Genomic DNA, 17697 nt, shown 5'->3' on the forward strand with positions numbered 1-17697 from the left:
AGTGAGGTAGTGTTCACTGTCTGTTCAGGAATCTGATGGTGGTGGGAAGAAGCTGTTCCTAAAATGTTGTGTGTGTGTCTTTGGGCTGAGACCCTTCATCAAAAGGGGGCATATCCTGGGTGACTGGGGTCCTTAAAGCTGGATGCCACCTTCTTGAGGCATCACTGCCCTCGGTGGTGGGGAGGCTAGTCGCCGTGATGGAGCGGGTTGAGTTTACAACCCTCGGCAGTTTATTCCCAACGCTGTGCAGTTGCCTGCCCATACCAGTCAGTGATACTACAATACTGCGTGCAACATTACTTCAATTATTTTTCTGGAAGTCAAAAGGCTACTTTAGGATAATTGAGCTCATTTATCTGGTTTCCGACACTCTCGGTTCTCTACTCTGATATCACAAATGTGTCGGACAATGGCAGGAAATGAGTGAACAGCAAACAGGCTGGGTCACTCCAGCAGCCTCAGGAAGACTGGGACTGCAGTGACCACACAGATTAACCCTGAGCTCACTTACTCCACTCTGCCTGAGATACTTTTTCTGCTACGGATTCTTTCTTTGGATGTAAACTGCACAGCAAAAGGTGAACCATACTGCGGACAGTGATTTAAAAAGAGGTAAGCGAGTTTCGTTCTATTATCAAATAGGCTGTTGTCCTATTGGAGACAATTCTCAGTGGCGGAGTCAGGGATACCACTGGAACCAGAAAGGGACAGAATTCCACCCTTAACTTTTTTAATACTTGTCCTGGGAGTGATGGGACGTTGCGGAGGGAGTTTCATTCTGTGTCTCACCCCGAATGTATGTGATGGGACTGTGTGGAGGGAGATTGGTATGTGTGATGGGACTGTGTGGAGGGAGCTTCACTGTGTGTCTGACCCCGGGAGTGTATGATGGGACAGTGTGGAGGGAGCTTCACTCTGTGTCAGACCCCAGGTGTGTGTGATAAGATGGTTTCAAGAGAGTTTCATTCTGTGTCTGACCCTGGGAGTGCGTGATGTGATGGTGTAGTGGGAGCTCCCTCCACACCGTCCCATCACATACTCTCGAGGTCAGACATAGAGTGAGGCTCCCTCCACACTGACCCATCGCACACTCATGGAGTCAGACGCAGAGTAGGCTCCCTCAACACCATTCATCACACATTTCCCACTTGTGTGATTTAACAATCAACTGCATTTTGATTCTTATTAAAAGCTTGGTCAGTGCATTTCACGAAACGGGAACAAAATCTGTTCCTCTCTGGTGGGAATTAGAAGATAGAAGCAGATTTTTTGACCAACACAAAACTAAAGTTTGAAGCTAAGGGGGGTAAAGTTGTAACAAGCAGTGTGTCGCAGAATGTCATGGCCATTTACAATTGATTTACAAGTGAAGATAACAAAGGTGCATTTGTTCAACCTGCTGATAGAACAACAGGTCGGAAAATTAAAATATCTATATGCTGAGTGGGAGAAGGTCTAACAAGGAATTTAATAGAAGATAGACGATAGAACATCGAACAGTACAGCACATGAACACTTCAGTACAGTACAACACAGCTTCAGTCCCTGATAACAGTGATGAACGTGATGTTGAATTAAACTAAATCCGTTCTGCCTGCTTAAAGATTAAAGATTAAAATAAGACTGAAGGCGTACAGAGAAAATTGGCAATGATGTTGCTGGGACTGGGCGATCTGTGTTATATGGAAATGTTGATTAAGTTAGAACTCTATCCCTAGAAAATTGAGGTTTGAGGGGAGATTTGATGGAGGTGTATAAAATTATGAGGGGTGTAGATAGGGTTAATGCAAGCAGGCTTTTTTCCACTGAGGTTGTGTGGGACTACAACTAGAAGTCATGGGTTAAGAGTGAAAGGTGAAATATCTATAGGGAACATGGGGGGAAACTTCTTCATTTAGAGGATTGTGAGAGTATGGAAAGAGTTACCTGCGCAAGTGGTATATGTGAGCTCAATTTCAACGTTTAAAAGAAGTTTAGATAGTTACATGGATGGGAGGGGTACGGAGGGCTATGATCCTGGTGCAGATCAATGGGACTAGGTAGTGTAAATGGTTCAGCATGAATGAGATGGGCTGAAGGACCTGTTTCTGTGCTATAGAGCTTGATGACTCTATGACCCTATAAGCTTTATTTGTCACGTTTACCTTGAATCATCAAAACATAAAGTGAAATGCGTTGTTTGTGTCAACCACCAACACAGTCCGAGGATGTGCTGGGGCAGCCTGCAACTGTTGCCGTGCTTCAGGAGCCAATATAGCGTGCCCATAATTTACTAACCTAATCTGTACATCTTTGGATTGTGAGGAAAAACTGGAGCACCTGAAGGAAATCCACGCGGTCACACGGAGAACATACAAACTCCTTGCAGACAGTGGTGAGAATTGAACCCTGATTGTTGTTGCTATGAAGTGTCATACTAACTGCTATGCTGCCATGATGCTTTTGTGCCGTGTATGGTCTATGTCTGTCCATTCCCTGCATTTCATGTGTCTAATATCCTATAAAACCACAATGATTTCTGCTCCTGTCATGAGCCCTCCGGGCTTGTGCGGTGAGCCATAATGCACTGGTCTTTGAGGTCTCTCAAGCCCCTCCACTTACTAGTTGTTCTCTTAAGCAGAGTTGTTAAGCCCTTGTGCTTCCTATTGAATCTTGTCAAGTTAATCGTGATTGGCATGGGTTTTCTGCACTCTGTGATTATTTATAACAGACTCCTTATTAGCGCTTGTCCTGGGGTCCTTGTGAGGAGATTGATTTGTCTCACAAGGTCACTCAGTCATGCCTCCAATGTTCTGTTGGAATTCCTGTATTTAAACATCTTGCATAGGAGTCTGTCGTTCCTCCACGCCTGGGTTCAGTCATTGTCAGTGCTCACTGTGACACTGACAGCCAATTCTGTGTAAAAAACGTAAAGCACACATCTCCCCTAATCATTCCCCTTCTCTCACTTTCAACACCCATCCTCTAGTAGATCACATTTCCACCCAGGGATAGAGGCTCCAAACATCTTCTCTATTTATTGCCTCTCATACTTCTGTCGCATCTGCCCTCAGCCTCTGACACTGGAGAAAATACCTTTTGAATAAAACTACAATCAATAAAGAAGCCTATTTTTGAAGCTTTATGTAACACACAGTACTTTGCAAAAGTCTTGGGCACATACGTATAGCTAGAGTGTCCAAGACTTTTGCACAGAACTGTAGTAATTTTTTGTATTACTCTGTGCTGCTATCGCAAAAAAAACGAATTTCATGAAATATGTGAGTGGTGATAAACCTGATTCTGATGTGGGTCTGTATTGTGGACTGAGAGTGGGAGGGGAGAGAAGAGAGGAGAATCAAGGTTGGGAAAAGGGGAAGGGAGAGAGGAAGGAGGGGGAAGCACCAGAGAGACATTCTGTAGTAGCCAATAAGCTAATTGTTTAGAATCAAATGACCTTGCCTGATATCTCAGGGCTGGAGGTTCCTGCAGCCACAACAACCCCCGCCACTGGCACTCCTTCTCTGCCACCTGTCCCACATTCCTCCCACAGCGCTCCACCCTCACCATTCCCAACGTCATTTGCTCCCGCCAGATTTACCAACTTGCTCTCCACTCCATGTTGACAAATACAGTACTGTGTAAAAGTCATAGGCACCCTAGCTATATCCATGTGCCTAAGACTTTTAAACAGTACTTTAGAACATAGAACATTACAGCATAGAAAAAAACCCTTTGGCCCATGTTGTTGTGCTGACCTTTTATTTTTGTATAATTTATTTATTTAGAGATCTTGCGTGGAAAGGGTCCTTACAGCCTTTCATGCTGCACCAACCAACCCCCAATTTAACACTAGACTAATCAAGGAACAATTTACAATGACCAATTAACCTACCTCTTTAGACTGTGGGAGGAAACCGGAGCACCTGGAGAAAATCCATGCATTCCACAGAAAAGGACATGCAAACTCCTTACAGAGGATGCCAGGATTGAACTAAGAACTCCACACCGCAGGCTGTGATAGTGTTGCACTAGCCACTACATTGTCCTACTCTAAGATCAATCTAAACCTTCCCTCTCACACTCTGTAACCTCCAGTTTCCTCTCACAGAAACCTCTCACAATCCAAAGACATGCCAGGTAGGTGAATAGGTCATTGTAAGTCGTCCTGTGATTAGGTTAAGGTTAAATCACAGTTGTTGGAGGTTGCTGGTTGTTGCGGCTCAAGGGGCCTAGTCTGTGTTGTATCGCTAACCAGGTGTAGCACATGCTTAGACCCCCAGTCAGGGTCATGTGAAGCTGTGAGAGCAGGTGCTGGATGGTCATATGAGCAGCCGGTGCAGATCACCTGGTTATGCGACCACTGACACCAGGCAGACAATCTCTGAAGGGTATTAATAAAGGCTAGTGTCAGCATCTTGTAAAGACACTGCCCAGAAGAAGACAATGGCAAACCACTTCTGTAGAAAAATTTGTCAAGAGCAGTTATGAGAATGGAAAGACCACAATCGCCTACGTGGTAAGACCTGGCATGCAACAAATCAACAATCTCTAAATAAACAAATGACCCTCTACTTTTTTTTATCACCCATGCACCCATTGAAGGGTTTCTTAAATGTCCCAAATGCATCAGTATCTACCACCACCATTACTGGCAGTGTGTTCAATGCATATGCCACTCTGTGTGTTTTAAAACAATAGAGAATCAGAGCGGGTGAAATTTTAGCCCAGCCAGCTTCAAATGATTATTGTTTTGACCCCCAACTTTCAGCTATGAGTGTGTGAACCCTATTGTGTTCATTCTTCTTTGTCCAAATGACGCACTGACTTCCAAGCACGGTATAATAGGAATCCCATTCACTTATCAAGAATGTGTGGGAAGTGAGAAGCCAGGAGGAAGTGAGAAATAAAAATAGATTACTGACTTAAACAGGAAACTCGTCAAAGAGATGGCGGAGGGGGTGCCTGTGCTATCAGTTCTGCCTCAGTGAGTCTCTCCTTTGTATCTCAGTTTGGTGGCTAAAGCCCCAACTTCAAAGAGGGCAAAGCTTATCTGATGCTCCCAATGCTGTCCTGGGAATGTTGCATTGTTGAAGGCATCAGCCTATGTCTCATGTTGGAATCCAAACTTCACAGAATCAGAACCAAGTTTATTATCACTGACATACAATACTGTGCAAAAGTTCTAGGCACCTAGATATGTAGGTGCCTAAGAGTTTAGCACAGTACTGGAGTTATTTTATATATTGTACTCTACTGCTGCTACAAAAAGAACAACTTCCAGGACATACATGAGTGATGATAAACCTGATTCTGATATGGGCCTCTATTGTGGACTCCCGTGGGAAGGGGATAGTGAGAGAGGAATCATGGTTAGGAAAGGAGGTGAGGAGAGAGAAGGGATCGGGAAGCACTAGAGAGACAAATTACCTTGCCTGGTGTTTCGTGGCCAGTCCCCACCCCTGGTGCTCCTTCTCTGCCACCTGTCCCACACCCCTTCAACAGCACACCACCCTCATCATTTCTAACATCCTTTACACCCACCAGATTTAGAAGTTCACTCTCCACTCCACATTGACAAACACAGTACTGTGCAAAAGCCTTAGGTACCCTAGTTATATGTTTTGCCTAAGACTTTTGCTCAGTACTATATGTTGTGAAATTCATTGTTTTGCAGTATCAGTAAAGAGCAAAACATTAAAAATATTATAAATTACAGTAAGAAATATATTAAAAAAACAAATTCAAAAAGAGAGTAAGACGTGAGATAGTGTTCATGGTTTCAATTGACTGTTCTGAAATTTTGTAGTGGAGGGGGAAGAAGCTGTTCCTGAAACACTGAATGTGTATCTTCAGACTCCTGTACCTGCTCCTTGATGGTAACAATGAGAAGAGGGCATGTCCTGGGTGGTGGGAGTCCATAATGACAGATGCCACTTTGTTGAGGCATTGCCTTTTGAAGATGTCCTGGATCCTGGGGAGGCCAGCACCCATGTTGAAGCTGGTGGAGTTTACAACTTCCTGCAGCTTTTTCCAATCCTGTGCATCAGCCTCCCCATAGCAGACAGCGCTTTCCACGTACACTTGGAGAAATATTTTAAGGTCTTTGGTGGCATAGCAAATCTCCTCAAACCCCTAATGCTGGTGTGTCTTCTTCATAATTTCATAAATACGTTGGGCTAAAGATAGATCCTCGGAGATGTTGACATCCAGGAACTTGAAACTGCTCACCCTTTCCACTGCTGACCCCTCAATGAGGACTGGTGTGTGGTCCCTTGACTTCCCCTTCCTGAAGCCAGAAGTCAGTCCCTTGATGTTTCTCGGGGGATGGAGATACGCCTCTACCAAAGGAGATGTGAGGCACTCCTTCCCTCCGATAGCCTGCATGTCACCCTTGGGCCAAGTGTAGCACCTGCTCAGCAACTCCAATCAGGGCTACGTGAAGCCATGGGAGCAGGTGGTGGATGGTCGTATGAGCAACTGGTGCATATCATAAGTCCTGAGTTATGTGACCACTGACACCAGGCAGACAATCTCTGAAGAGTATTGATAATGACTGGGGTCATCCATCTTGTAAAGACACTGCCCAGAAGAAGGCAATGGCAAACCAATTCTGTAGAAAAATTTGCTAAGAATGGTCCCGGTCATGGAAAGTCCATGTTCACTCACGTCATATGTCAAGGCACATAGTGATAATGATGATACTGTTTCTGGCACACTTTCAACTGAGGGCAGAAGATCTTGTGACACTATTTCAAATAATTTGACTTAGAACTTGCAAGAATGAGAGGCAACCTATTAGAATTGTTTAAAATTATGATGTATGGATAGAGTGGGTGGTAACAGTATGACACAGTACCATAGCGGCTAGCATAACACTGGTACAGCGCCAGAGTCCCAGGTTTAATTCCAGTCACTGTCTGTGAGAAGCTTGTACATTCTTCTCGTAAACTTATGTGTTTTCCCTGGGTGTTCCGGTTTTCTCCCACATTCCAAAGACCTAAGGATTAGTAGGCTTATTGGTCATATGGGTGGCTTGAATGGAAGGGGCCTATTACTGTACTGTTTCTCTAAGTAAATAAAAATAAAACAGTCTTTTCCCCATGGTATGAGAGTCCAAAACTAGAGAGATATATGTTTAAGGTGAGAGGGGAAAGATTTAAGGAGGGTAACTTATACACCCAGAAGATGATGAGTATCTGGAGCGAGTTGCTGGTGGAAGTGGTTGAGCCAGGTACAATATCATCATTTAAGAAACACTTGGACAGGTACGTAGAGGAGAGGGATTCAGAGGGGTATGGACTGGACACAGGATATTGGAACTAGCTGGATGGGTACAGTGATCGGCCGAGCTCTGTTGGGCTGAAGGTCTGCATCCATGTTGTATTGCTGTATGACTCTAAGTGCATGTTAAAAATTTAACAAACTTGAAGTGTTGGATTCTTATTTTCTGAATCTTGAGTACCGTCAATCTCTGAACATCTACAAACCTGATTCTTGGGAATCCACAATATTTGCAATCCTTTGAGGAGGAGGCATTCTCTGTGCCTCCCCCACACCCCTCCGCACTATCCCACCCTTTAATTCCAAGACCATGAAGAGATAATGATCTCCTTGGCAAACAGTCAAATTTAAAGGGAAATTAAATGGCACCACGCCCTTTAACTTCAAAGTTGATTCTGCCTCCTCTGTGTAATGAACATTACAACGTGCGGTAGTCCTATTGCTGAGAAAACCTCATGAATCCATCTCAAAGAACAAATTAAAGAGATAAAGATTAGCTTTATCAGTCACACGCACGTCATACATCAAAAGAGAGTGAAATGTGTCATTTGTGTCAAATCAAATCAGTGAGGATTGTGCAAGTGTTGCCACACTTCCAACGCCAACATGGATTATCGAAAGCGTATCTTCCAAGTGTTTAAGTGTTTGGTCACACTGTGTGAAAAGACAGTGTCGCCTGCACTATCAGGATAAACCTCTCAGCCATAGCCCTGTCTCGGAGAAAAAATTCGCTTTATTTGTCACATATGCATCGAAACATACGATGAAATGCGTCATTTTGCATCAAATCAAATCAGTGAAGGTTGGGCCGGGCAGCCCACGAACGTCAGCATGTTTCCGGCACCAACACAGCGTGCACGATGTACTGACCCTAAGCTGTACGTCTGATGCGTCATCAATAACTCACAGAGACATGAGGCGAGATATAGGTTTTTATTGGCTGGAAGAAAGAACAAGCAGCAATTGACCACCACACTGCACCCTGGAGACTGAGGCCGGGGCGGTGTCCCCAATCGCCTTTATACCAGGGTCCATGGGAGGAGCCACAGGAGCAGTCAGCGGGGGGGGGGGGGGAGGCATGTCCAGACAGGTATATGTAGTTCACCACAACGTGTTTGGAATGGGGTAGGGATCTGGTGCATGCACAGGAAGCCCGTGTGGTCACGACGAGAACATACAAACTGTTTACGAAGAGCAGCAGAAATCAAGCACCAACCATCACACTACCCTTCCCCGGCATGGTAGACAGAATAATTTCTGCAGAACTACTTAACAAAACTTTCTCCTTCTGCACAAGAATCAAAACTATTATTAGAAAACAGTGGACATACTCAACTGACGAAAGTCACTGCCGATGACATCCCATCGCTTGGGAATAATGCTTGGGTTGCCAGCAGATGAGAACAGCACAGTGTGGGTGACCTTTGCACTGTCTGAGGATACAATGGCCGTATCTCACTCAGACTTTATTCATGGAAGCGGCATAAAGGCAAGTAACTCGTCAATATGTTTCGAAGAAGGGCTAGGTCAGCAGTCATAAGGAACTTCTCCATTTATGGGCTTGTTAGATTAGACTGTTTAATTGTTTTTTTTTTCTTTGCAGTTTAACAATTAATTTAGTTTAGTTTGATTTCTAGTGGTCATGGTGTGCATTTGCAGCTGTTTAGTCTGGCCCCTAGTGGGTACATTTGTTTGATTCTGGAAAGCTCTGGAAGTTTCTCAGGCACTGCATTATTTGAATAGGGGCTCTCTGATTGGCTGACTTACCTGTGAATTTGAATGGTTTTTCTTGTCTATGTGTATAACAAGAGCTGACTCTGCAGAGGCACATTTTCTTTCTATCTCCCTTCACTTAGCAAACCACTAAAACTCTCCATTTTCAACTCTCTTTGTTCTATGCACGATTTCAAATCCATTAGTGAAGCAACAACTTTTGTGCCTCTTTCCTGTCTTCTGAACAAACCTTGGTTGAAAAAAATATCGGAATGCAACACTAATAACAATCCTACAACAACCTTCATACCGGTGACTGTTTCCTGACTTCTGAAAGAACCTTGGATCAGAAACAATAGAACCCAAAAAGAACAATCCTTGGTTGCCAGCAGAATCAAATGGCACAGTGTGGGTGACCGAGGGATAGAATGGCAGCATCGCACTCGGTTTTTATTGTTGGATGCGGCAAAAGGCAAGTTACTGGTCCAGTATGTTTGCAAGAAGGGCTAGGTCAGCAGTAGTAAGGAACACCACTATCTATGAACTACCCTTCACCTTCATAGTTTGAAATTATACTCCACTTCCTTCACCAGGTCTAAACGCTGGAACTTCCTTCCTCCCTCCTGTCTGTGATCATATACAGTACGTTAGACCCAGGTTCAGATTCAGATTAACACTTTCTCTGGAACAGAACCTGGACGCTGCCTGGATTCATGAAGAGATGGGCTCTTCACCTCATAACCTACTTTTCTATTACTGTCTGCCTGGACTGCACTCTCTCTCTGTGGCTGTAATACTTTATTCTGCATTCTGTGATGTACTACCTCAGCACACTGCGTAATGCTGTATGAACAGAATGCAAGATAACTTTTGGTACACCTGACAGTAAGAAACCATTTGTAATTACAATTCCAGTGTATACCTATGTCACAGTGAACAGGATGGTGTGCTTTTGGCCTGAGGTGTGAACTAACAGCAATAACAACCCAAGCTACTGTAACGCGGAGACAGGCTCTCAGCCGTCAGCGGAGAAGCATTCAGTTACCCTGTACAACAAAGCACTCAGACCAAACTAATGATCAGGGACACGTTCCGATCTCACCACAACAGGGGAAATGAATTTATTCATCTAAAATGATAATATTAGAGACAGTAATGCTAACAATCATACTAATTAGATTGTCATAAAGAAAACCTATTTCAGTGATGTGCTCCAGGGAAGGAAAATGCCATTCTACAGAGGTGTGGTCTGTTAAGACTGTAGACCTGTAGTAATGAGGCTGATTTGTAGTGATCTCTGCAAACTGCTCAGCTCACGGGTAATTAGACTGATCATTTAATGCCAGTCTTACTAGAATTTCACCTTATAAATTAATAAGTGAAAGCAGAAGAGCTATAGTGTAAGCTTGGGATTGGAATTAGTTTATTATTGTCACATGTACCAAGGTATGGTGAAAAGCTGGTTTTGCAAGCTGTCCATACAGATCAAATCATTACACCGTCAATGAAGGTAGAACAAGCTGAAACAATAACAATGCAGAATGAAGTGTAACAGTTCCAGAGAAAGTGCAGTGCAGGTAGGTGCAGGATCATAACAAGGTAGGCTGTGAGGGAGTCATTCAATAGTCCAATAACAGTGGGATAGAAGGTGTCTTTGAGCCTGGTGATACGTGCTTTTAGACTTTTGTATCTTCTGCCCAGTGGGAGCGGGGAAACAAGAGAATGTCTACCTATTACATGCTCCCACTGGCGTGAGGTTCAAATAGCCACTTACAACAAGCCTTCACGTGCAGCTTAGTTACCAAGCCCAGTGGAACTATTCCTACTGACAGGAGAAGGGACAAAGGCGCATTACTGTTGCCTTAAAACCAGTTGCTTTGGGCAGATGGGGATCATCAGCCATGGTTGGCAGCTCATCTAGGAGAAAGAAAACTCCGATCTCAAACCTCTGCTGCCCTGGGGAGGCTACTCATGGGGAGGCTTTGGTTGTAAATTCTCAGGAAAAATCTGGAGCTGAGGTCCCTAAGGCAGTCCTACATGGAGTTCAACACTGCCTGGCAACTTCTACAACACTGCTGGAGCCAAACTGTATCAGTCTCGCTGTTCCTATTCAACAGCTGCTGCATGGGCAACAGCTCCATATCATACTGCCCTGGCTAGTATATCATGTAGACAGCTAGGACGCAATATACATGGTCAGCCCCAATAAAAGGAGGGCCTATCACAGAACAGAAACACACCAAACTGATTGAACAAATGATGACTAATTATAGCAATTTCTTATAGTAAACTGAGTTCGAGATCTGTGAAGTAATGTTGCAGATAGATAAAACCCTCTTAGACCACTCCTGAAATACTGTGTTCAGTTCTTGGTGCCTTATTATGGGAAGGATGTAGAAACTTTAGAGAAAGTGCAGTTATTTATCAGGATTCTGCCGGCACAAAGGAAAATGTCTTGTGAGGAAAGGTTAAAGAAGCTTATTCAAAAGTACACAAGAGTTGAAAGCAGCCCGTGCTGATATCCACCAGGAAGTGGGGGTTAGCATTGAAATTGGTCACACCGATATCTCAGCAGAAAATAACATGCAGACAGTCTCAGTGGGAAGAATGCCAAAAAAGCATCACATCAGAGATTTTCCCAGCTAAATAGCAGGAAGGGTGGAGTCTAAAAAACAGAGCTTTTTATAAAGCAAGGTTCGCCTATGGTTTCTGTTCTGAACTGAGTAAATTCAAATACAAAGGACCATCATGGAGACCCTCAAGTTGGTCGGGGTGGACCATGGACGCCACGCCCTAGCGGTCTACATTGAAGTCAATACGCAAGGCTGTTCGGTATGATATGGAGAGCAAGCTGTTGCTTATACAACAGACTCCCCTCTCCACACATCTGACGAGCCCAAAGGAACGGCAGAGAATGATACATCTGGCATCAGCAGGGTAGCAGGAGTTGTATTGAACTCCACATAGGACTGTCTTAGGGACTCCGGCCCAGGAATTTTCCTCAGGGTTTACTCCCGAAGCCTTCACTATGAGTGGGCCTCGCTGCAAGGCATCAAAGCTTTGAGATCAGAGTTTTCCTTCTCCTAGATAAGCAGCTAACCGTGGCTGACGAGCCCCAACAGCCTGAAGCGACTGGCTTTAAGGCACCAGAAACCCACATTTGCCCTTTCTCCTGTCAGTCGAAATGGTTGCACCAGGCTCAGTAGCTGAAGGTCAGGAGCTGGAGATGTTTGTCAGAAGTTATTCGAAACACACGCCATTGGGAGCTTATCCCCTCTAGCCCAACCCCCACCCCCTCTCAGCTATGACAACCTTACGGAACAAAGGGAGTATCGGTACTGTATGAATTGCTCCCTTTAAAATAATCCCTCCTCGAAGGTGCAGCTGGTATCCTGTCAGAACATGGCTTCAGGCTTCAGCGGGTCAAAGCAACCACATCAAAAGATTCGGGCAAAGGAACAGCTTTGTCTGTTTGTGACAGAAAGACGAGAAACTGAAGCAGGGGAAGGTAATCTGGACCCCTGGCTTTGTTTATGGCCTATCAATAAGACCATAAGACCTGGGAGCAGAAATTGGCTGAAGCAGGACAGCTATGCCTTTCCTGTCTCCTGACATCTTCACCACTAGTCAGAGGCCTGTACATCATTCCCGTCAGGGTTCTTTTACCTTTGCAGTTCACCAGCTCCACCTGAAGTTCAAAGTTCAAAGTAAATTTATTATCAAAGTATGTAAATGTCACCACACTGAGATTCATTTTCTTGCAGGCATTCACAGTAGAACAAAGAAATACAACAGAATCAATGAAGAACTATACCCCAAGACTGACAAAAAAATGTGCAAAAGAAAACATTCTGTGCAAATACGAAGCAATAATAAGTAAATAGTGCTGAGAACGTGATTTGTGGGGTTCTTGAAAGTGAGTCTGTAGTTTGTAGAGTCAGTTCAGCATTGAGGTGAGTGAAGTTATCCACGCTGTTTCGGGGAAACTCCTGATTGCAGGTTACTAACTGTTCCTGAACCTGGGTGGGGAGGGACCTGAGGCTCCTCTCCCTCCTTCCCAAAGACAGCAGCAAGAGGAGAGCACGGCCTGAACGGTGATGGCGGATGCCGTTTTCTCGTGGCTGCGCTGCTTGTGAACGTGCTCATTGATGGGGAGTGTTCTGTCTGTGATGGGCTGTCTGTACCTACTACATTTTCTGTCCTTGGGCATTGGTGTTTCCCAGCCAGGCTGTGATGCAACCCTGAAAGTTTCTTCATCTCCTGATCCTGATTTTATTTATTTTTGCCAAGACACTTCCGATCTGCCCCAGCACATCCTTAGTTGTATTGTTTGTTCATAGATTCATAGAATACTACAGTACAGAAGGAGGCCCTTTGGCCCATCTAGTTTGTGCCTAACCATTATATTTTCTTAACCGTTATATTTCACTATCTGTTTCCATGTACATGCGATAAATAAATCTGAAGATGGCCACCCCTCCTCCTCTGCCCACACGCTCATCTCTTTGATGGGACGCATGTCCATTGTTCCCGCTAAGCTGTGCGGGTGCAGGGCCATGCGGCCGCGCCATAACAAGAATGTTCCCGTGCACACAGCCTTTGTTCCCATGCAACTGGAATAAAGGCAGACAAAAAAAAAAGTTTACAAAACATAAAAGATTTTCTTTGTTGTACTGTATTTCATTCTATCCTTCAATTGATACATAAAACCAGAAATATGTGATTTTTCAATTTCCATTCTAAATATTCTTAGTACGCATATTACAAAACAAACATTTAAAGTGCCACATAGTTTGCAGGTGGCGTAAACATTTCCGGCTCAGAGCAATGGCTGGTCTGTACAGCTGCAGAAAACAATTAGAGGGAACATTGAGCATGCATGTCCTCAGACGTTTTGCTCCCAGCTGCAATCCTTGTCCACCCATGACACCAATTCTGACCTGCATTGTAAACTCACTTACCTTGTTTTGTACACTGCTTGCACTCAAACACAGCACCCTCACTCCTGTGAAGTTGAAGATGATTTTTGATCCTTGTTCTAGTATTCACCATTCAGCTCTTCTCACAGTCATCTCCACGTTACCTGAAGTTCAAATGGTTCAAATAGTTCAGAGCATTCAATTTAATATCAGAGAATATATACAATATACAAGCCTGAAATTCTGACTCTTCACAGACATCCATGAAACAGAAATGAATGAATGAATGACAGAAATATCAGAAACCCAAAAGCCCCCCTCGCCCTTCTCACGCACAAGCATCGACCCTCCTCTGCCCCACCCCGCTTTTGCTTCAGGAAAAGCATCAACCCCCTACCACACGCCATGCAAGCAATAGCAAAAGCCCCCCAAAGAGATTATGGTCCAGAGTCTATCAAGAAGCTACTGTCCATCCCAGCATTTCAGCATCTCAGACAGGCTCTTTCTCATCAACGAGGGACAGAGAGAGACTGCTCCTGCAACAGTGAGAGGGAAAACCAACGGCTCGCTGTTTCAGTGTTGCAGTCTGCTGCGTCGCTTGTTTGAGCTCACCGATTCGAGGACCAGCAGATTCTCACTCACCGTTGAGAAAGGGGGAGAGAGAGAGAAGAGAGAGGAGAGAGAGATCGCTCAAGTGCTGGGTCCTTGATGCTGTCTCAATTTCCCACGATAGTTCAGTCCTTATCCTGTGCCTTACATGCTTGCTATGTCATGGAAGTAGGTCTTACAGCCCACTGTTTCCACGCGGGCTCCCATCATTCCATCTCAGCATTTATTTATTGTAACATATACTTTTTTATCTATTGCACTGCATTTCATTATATGCTATGTCGTACAAGAGAAGCGTATCTCCACCCTGCACTGTACTGCCCTTACAACACAACAAATTTCACGACGTATGCCAATTATAATAAATCTAATTCTGATGTTGGGATCGAGCCTGGGTCGCTGGAACTGTGAGAAAGCAGTACTAATGGCTGCACTACTGAAACAACTCCTCCTCATCACCATGTCAAAAGATGTTTCATCCTTGACTACACCCAGTCAGTGGGCCTCCACAGTCATCAACAGGGTGGAAAATTCCAAGGGTTCTTTCCATGGAGGAAATGCAATTCCTCTTGAGAATTCCAATATTTTTTAAACTTTGGATTATTAACAAACAGTACAGGATTGATGAGTTTCCCAGGCCATGGTACCTACATGGTTGGACCAGGACAGGCTATTGATGATGTTCACTCCTCGGAAGCTCTCAGCCAACTCAACTTCAGCAACGTTGATGTCGACAGGATTGTGTGCTCCAACTCTTCCTAAAGTCAATGACCAGCTTTTTTGTTTTAAAGAAAATACTGTTGCATTATACCACGCCAATAAGCTCTCAATCTTCTTCCAGCACTCTAACTCAGTGTTATTTGAGATACGCCCCACTATAATTTGTCATCTGCAAACATGTGGATGGAGTGAGATCGGAATCTGGCCAAGTAGTCCCGAGTTGAGCAGGGGGCTGAGGATGTAACTTTGTGGAATATTGGTGCTTAGAATAATCATAGTGGAAGTTATACTGCCTTTCGTTAATGACCCTGGTCTGTTGGTCAGGAAGTCAAGGATTCATTTGAAAAGAAAGTTGTTGAGCCTAGGAGTCTAGGATTTGCAGGTCGAAGTGCTTGGAGTTATGGCATTGAAGGCAGAGCTAAAGTCAACAAACAATAGCCTAATGTAGGTGTCATACTGTCGAAGTGCTCCAGAGATGAGTGTAGGGCCAGGGAGATAGTAGACAAGGTAGCAAAGAAGGCACTTGGCTTGCTGTCTTCATCACATGGGGCACTGAGTACAAGACTTGTACTGTCATTGGTCGTGACTCCTGTAAAATTCTAGACTCCACCCTAAAGCTGGGTTTCAACAATGGCACTTCCAGTACATAAGTGTAAAGGTGTATGAAATAATTATTACTCCAGATCTGGTATAGAGCAAAAAACACAATAAGATAAATAACACAATAATAAAAAATACACAACAAATATAAATCCATAAGATAGCTTTTATATAGATTGATTGTATAGAGTGATGCTGAACACAGGAATATCTGTACATAAGGTGACTGACAGGAAATGATAAAGTAGTGGGGGTGTGGAGGGGTGGGTTGGTGGGTGAAGGTGTTGATCAGCCTTACTGCTTGGGGAAAGTAACTGTTTTGAGCCTGGATGTCCTGGTGTGGATGCTATGTAGTCTCCTCCTTGATGGGAGTGAGACAGACAGTCCTCGAGCAGGGTGGGTGGGACCCTTCATGATGTTACTGTTTTTTTCCAGTATCTTTCTGCCTATATGCCCTGGTGCCAGTGATACACTGGGAAATTTTGACTACCTGTTGTAGAAACCTCCTGTCCACAGCAGTTCCATTCCCATAGCATGCAGTGATGCAGCTTGTCAGGATGCTCTCTACTGTAGAATAATGCATGTATTGGTGTGCATAGAACAGCTCTCTTCAGGATGTAATTAAGCTAGAGAGGGTGCAGAAAACTAGTAGCGTAGCAGGTAGCATAGTGTTAATACAGTAGCAAGAACCTTTATTCAATTCCACCAATGTCTGTAAAAATTTGAATGTTCTCCCCGTGACCATCTGGGTTCCTCTCGTGTTCCAAGAGTGTATGGTTTAGTATGTTAATTGCATACATAATAGCATAAGTCATAGAAGAAGAGTTAGTCTATGCACCACCATATGGCTGGTTTATTATCCCTCTCAACCCTATTCTCCTGCTTTCTTTCCATAAAATTTGACATCCTTACTAATCAAGGACGTAACAACCTCACTTTAAAAATGCCAATGACTTGGTCTCCACAGCCATGATTTCCACAGATTCACCACCCTCGAGCTAAAGAAACACCTCCTTATCCCTGATCTTGTATTCTGAGGCTGTGCTGTCTGGTCCTAGACTTCCCCTCCACATCCTCTCCACATCTGCCCTACCTAGGCCTTTCAATCAATCACCTCCATCCTCACAGTAGTCTAGTGGCTAGCGCAACACTATTACAACACAGGGCATCCGGAGTTGGAATTCAATTCTAGCACCGTTGAGTAGGAAGTGTCTAGATTTCCTCCCCATGGAATGTGTGGGTTTCCCCCTCATGCGCTGGTTTCCTCACACAGTCCAAAGTTGTACTGGGTAGATTAGATGATCCTGTGATGAGGTTAAGGTTAATAGGGATTGTGGGTTTGGTGGGGTGACATGGCTCAAAGGGACAGAAGGGCCTACTACACACTGATAAATAAAATAAAATTGACTATTTCATCATTTAAGAGTTTCAGAAAACTGTAAGCATATGGACGTAACTGGTCAGTACGGGCTTATTGGGCCAGAAGGTTCTGTTATTGTGCTGTTTCACTGAAGAAGTGATTCACAAGGATGCTGTGAGGAGATGAGGTAGAACAAAACACTGGACAGGCTGGGACTGTTTTGTCTGGTGGCTGAGGGGTGACCTTCTAGAGGTTTACAAACCACAAAGGGCACTGATAACCTAGATAGTCATAATCTTTTACCCCAGGCAGGGGAGTCTAAGACTACAGGGCACAGGTTAATGGTGAGAAGCGGAAGATTTAAAGGAGACCTGAGGGACAAATTTACACACAGTGATATGTTTATGGACCAAGCTGCCAGAAGAAGTGGTTGAGGCAGGTACATTCCCAACATTAAAAAAATGCCTGGATGGGTATATGGACAGGAAAGGTTTAGAGAGATATGGGTGAAAC

General features: G+C 44.2%; 1 protein-coding gene across 1 annotated transcript in view; it reads left to right on the forward strand.

Annotated features, from left to right (window-relative positions):
* Positions 1-454: 454 nt before the first annotated feature.
* The window catches only part of cdh5 (cadherin 5), a 99502-nt gene continuing 82259 nt past the window's right edge, over positions 455-17697 (forward strand). The window contains exon 1 of the mRNA XM_059993282.1: positions 455-612. The gene's annotated coding sequence lies outside the window, so the exon portion shown is untranslated. The remainder of the gene's footprint in view (positions 613-17697) is intronic.

The sequence above is a fragment of the Hypanus sabinus genome, chromosome 17 (assembly GCF_030144855.1).
Source record: "Hypanus sabinus isolate sHypSab1 chromosome 17, sHypSab1.hap1, whole genome shotgun sequence".
Lineage (NCBI taxonomy): Eukaryota > Metazoa > Chordata > Chondrichthyes > Myliobatiformes > Dasyatidae > Hypanus > Hypanus sabinus.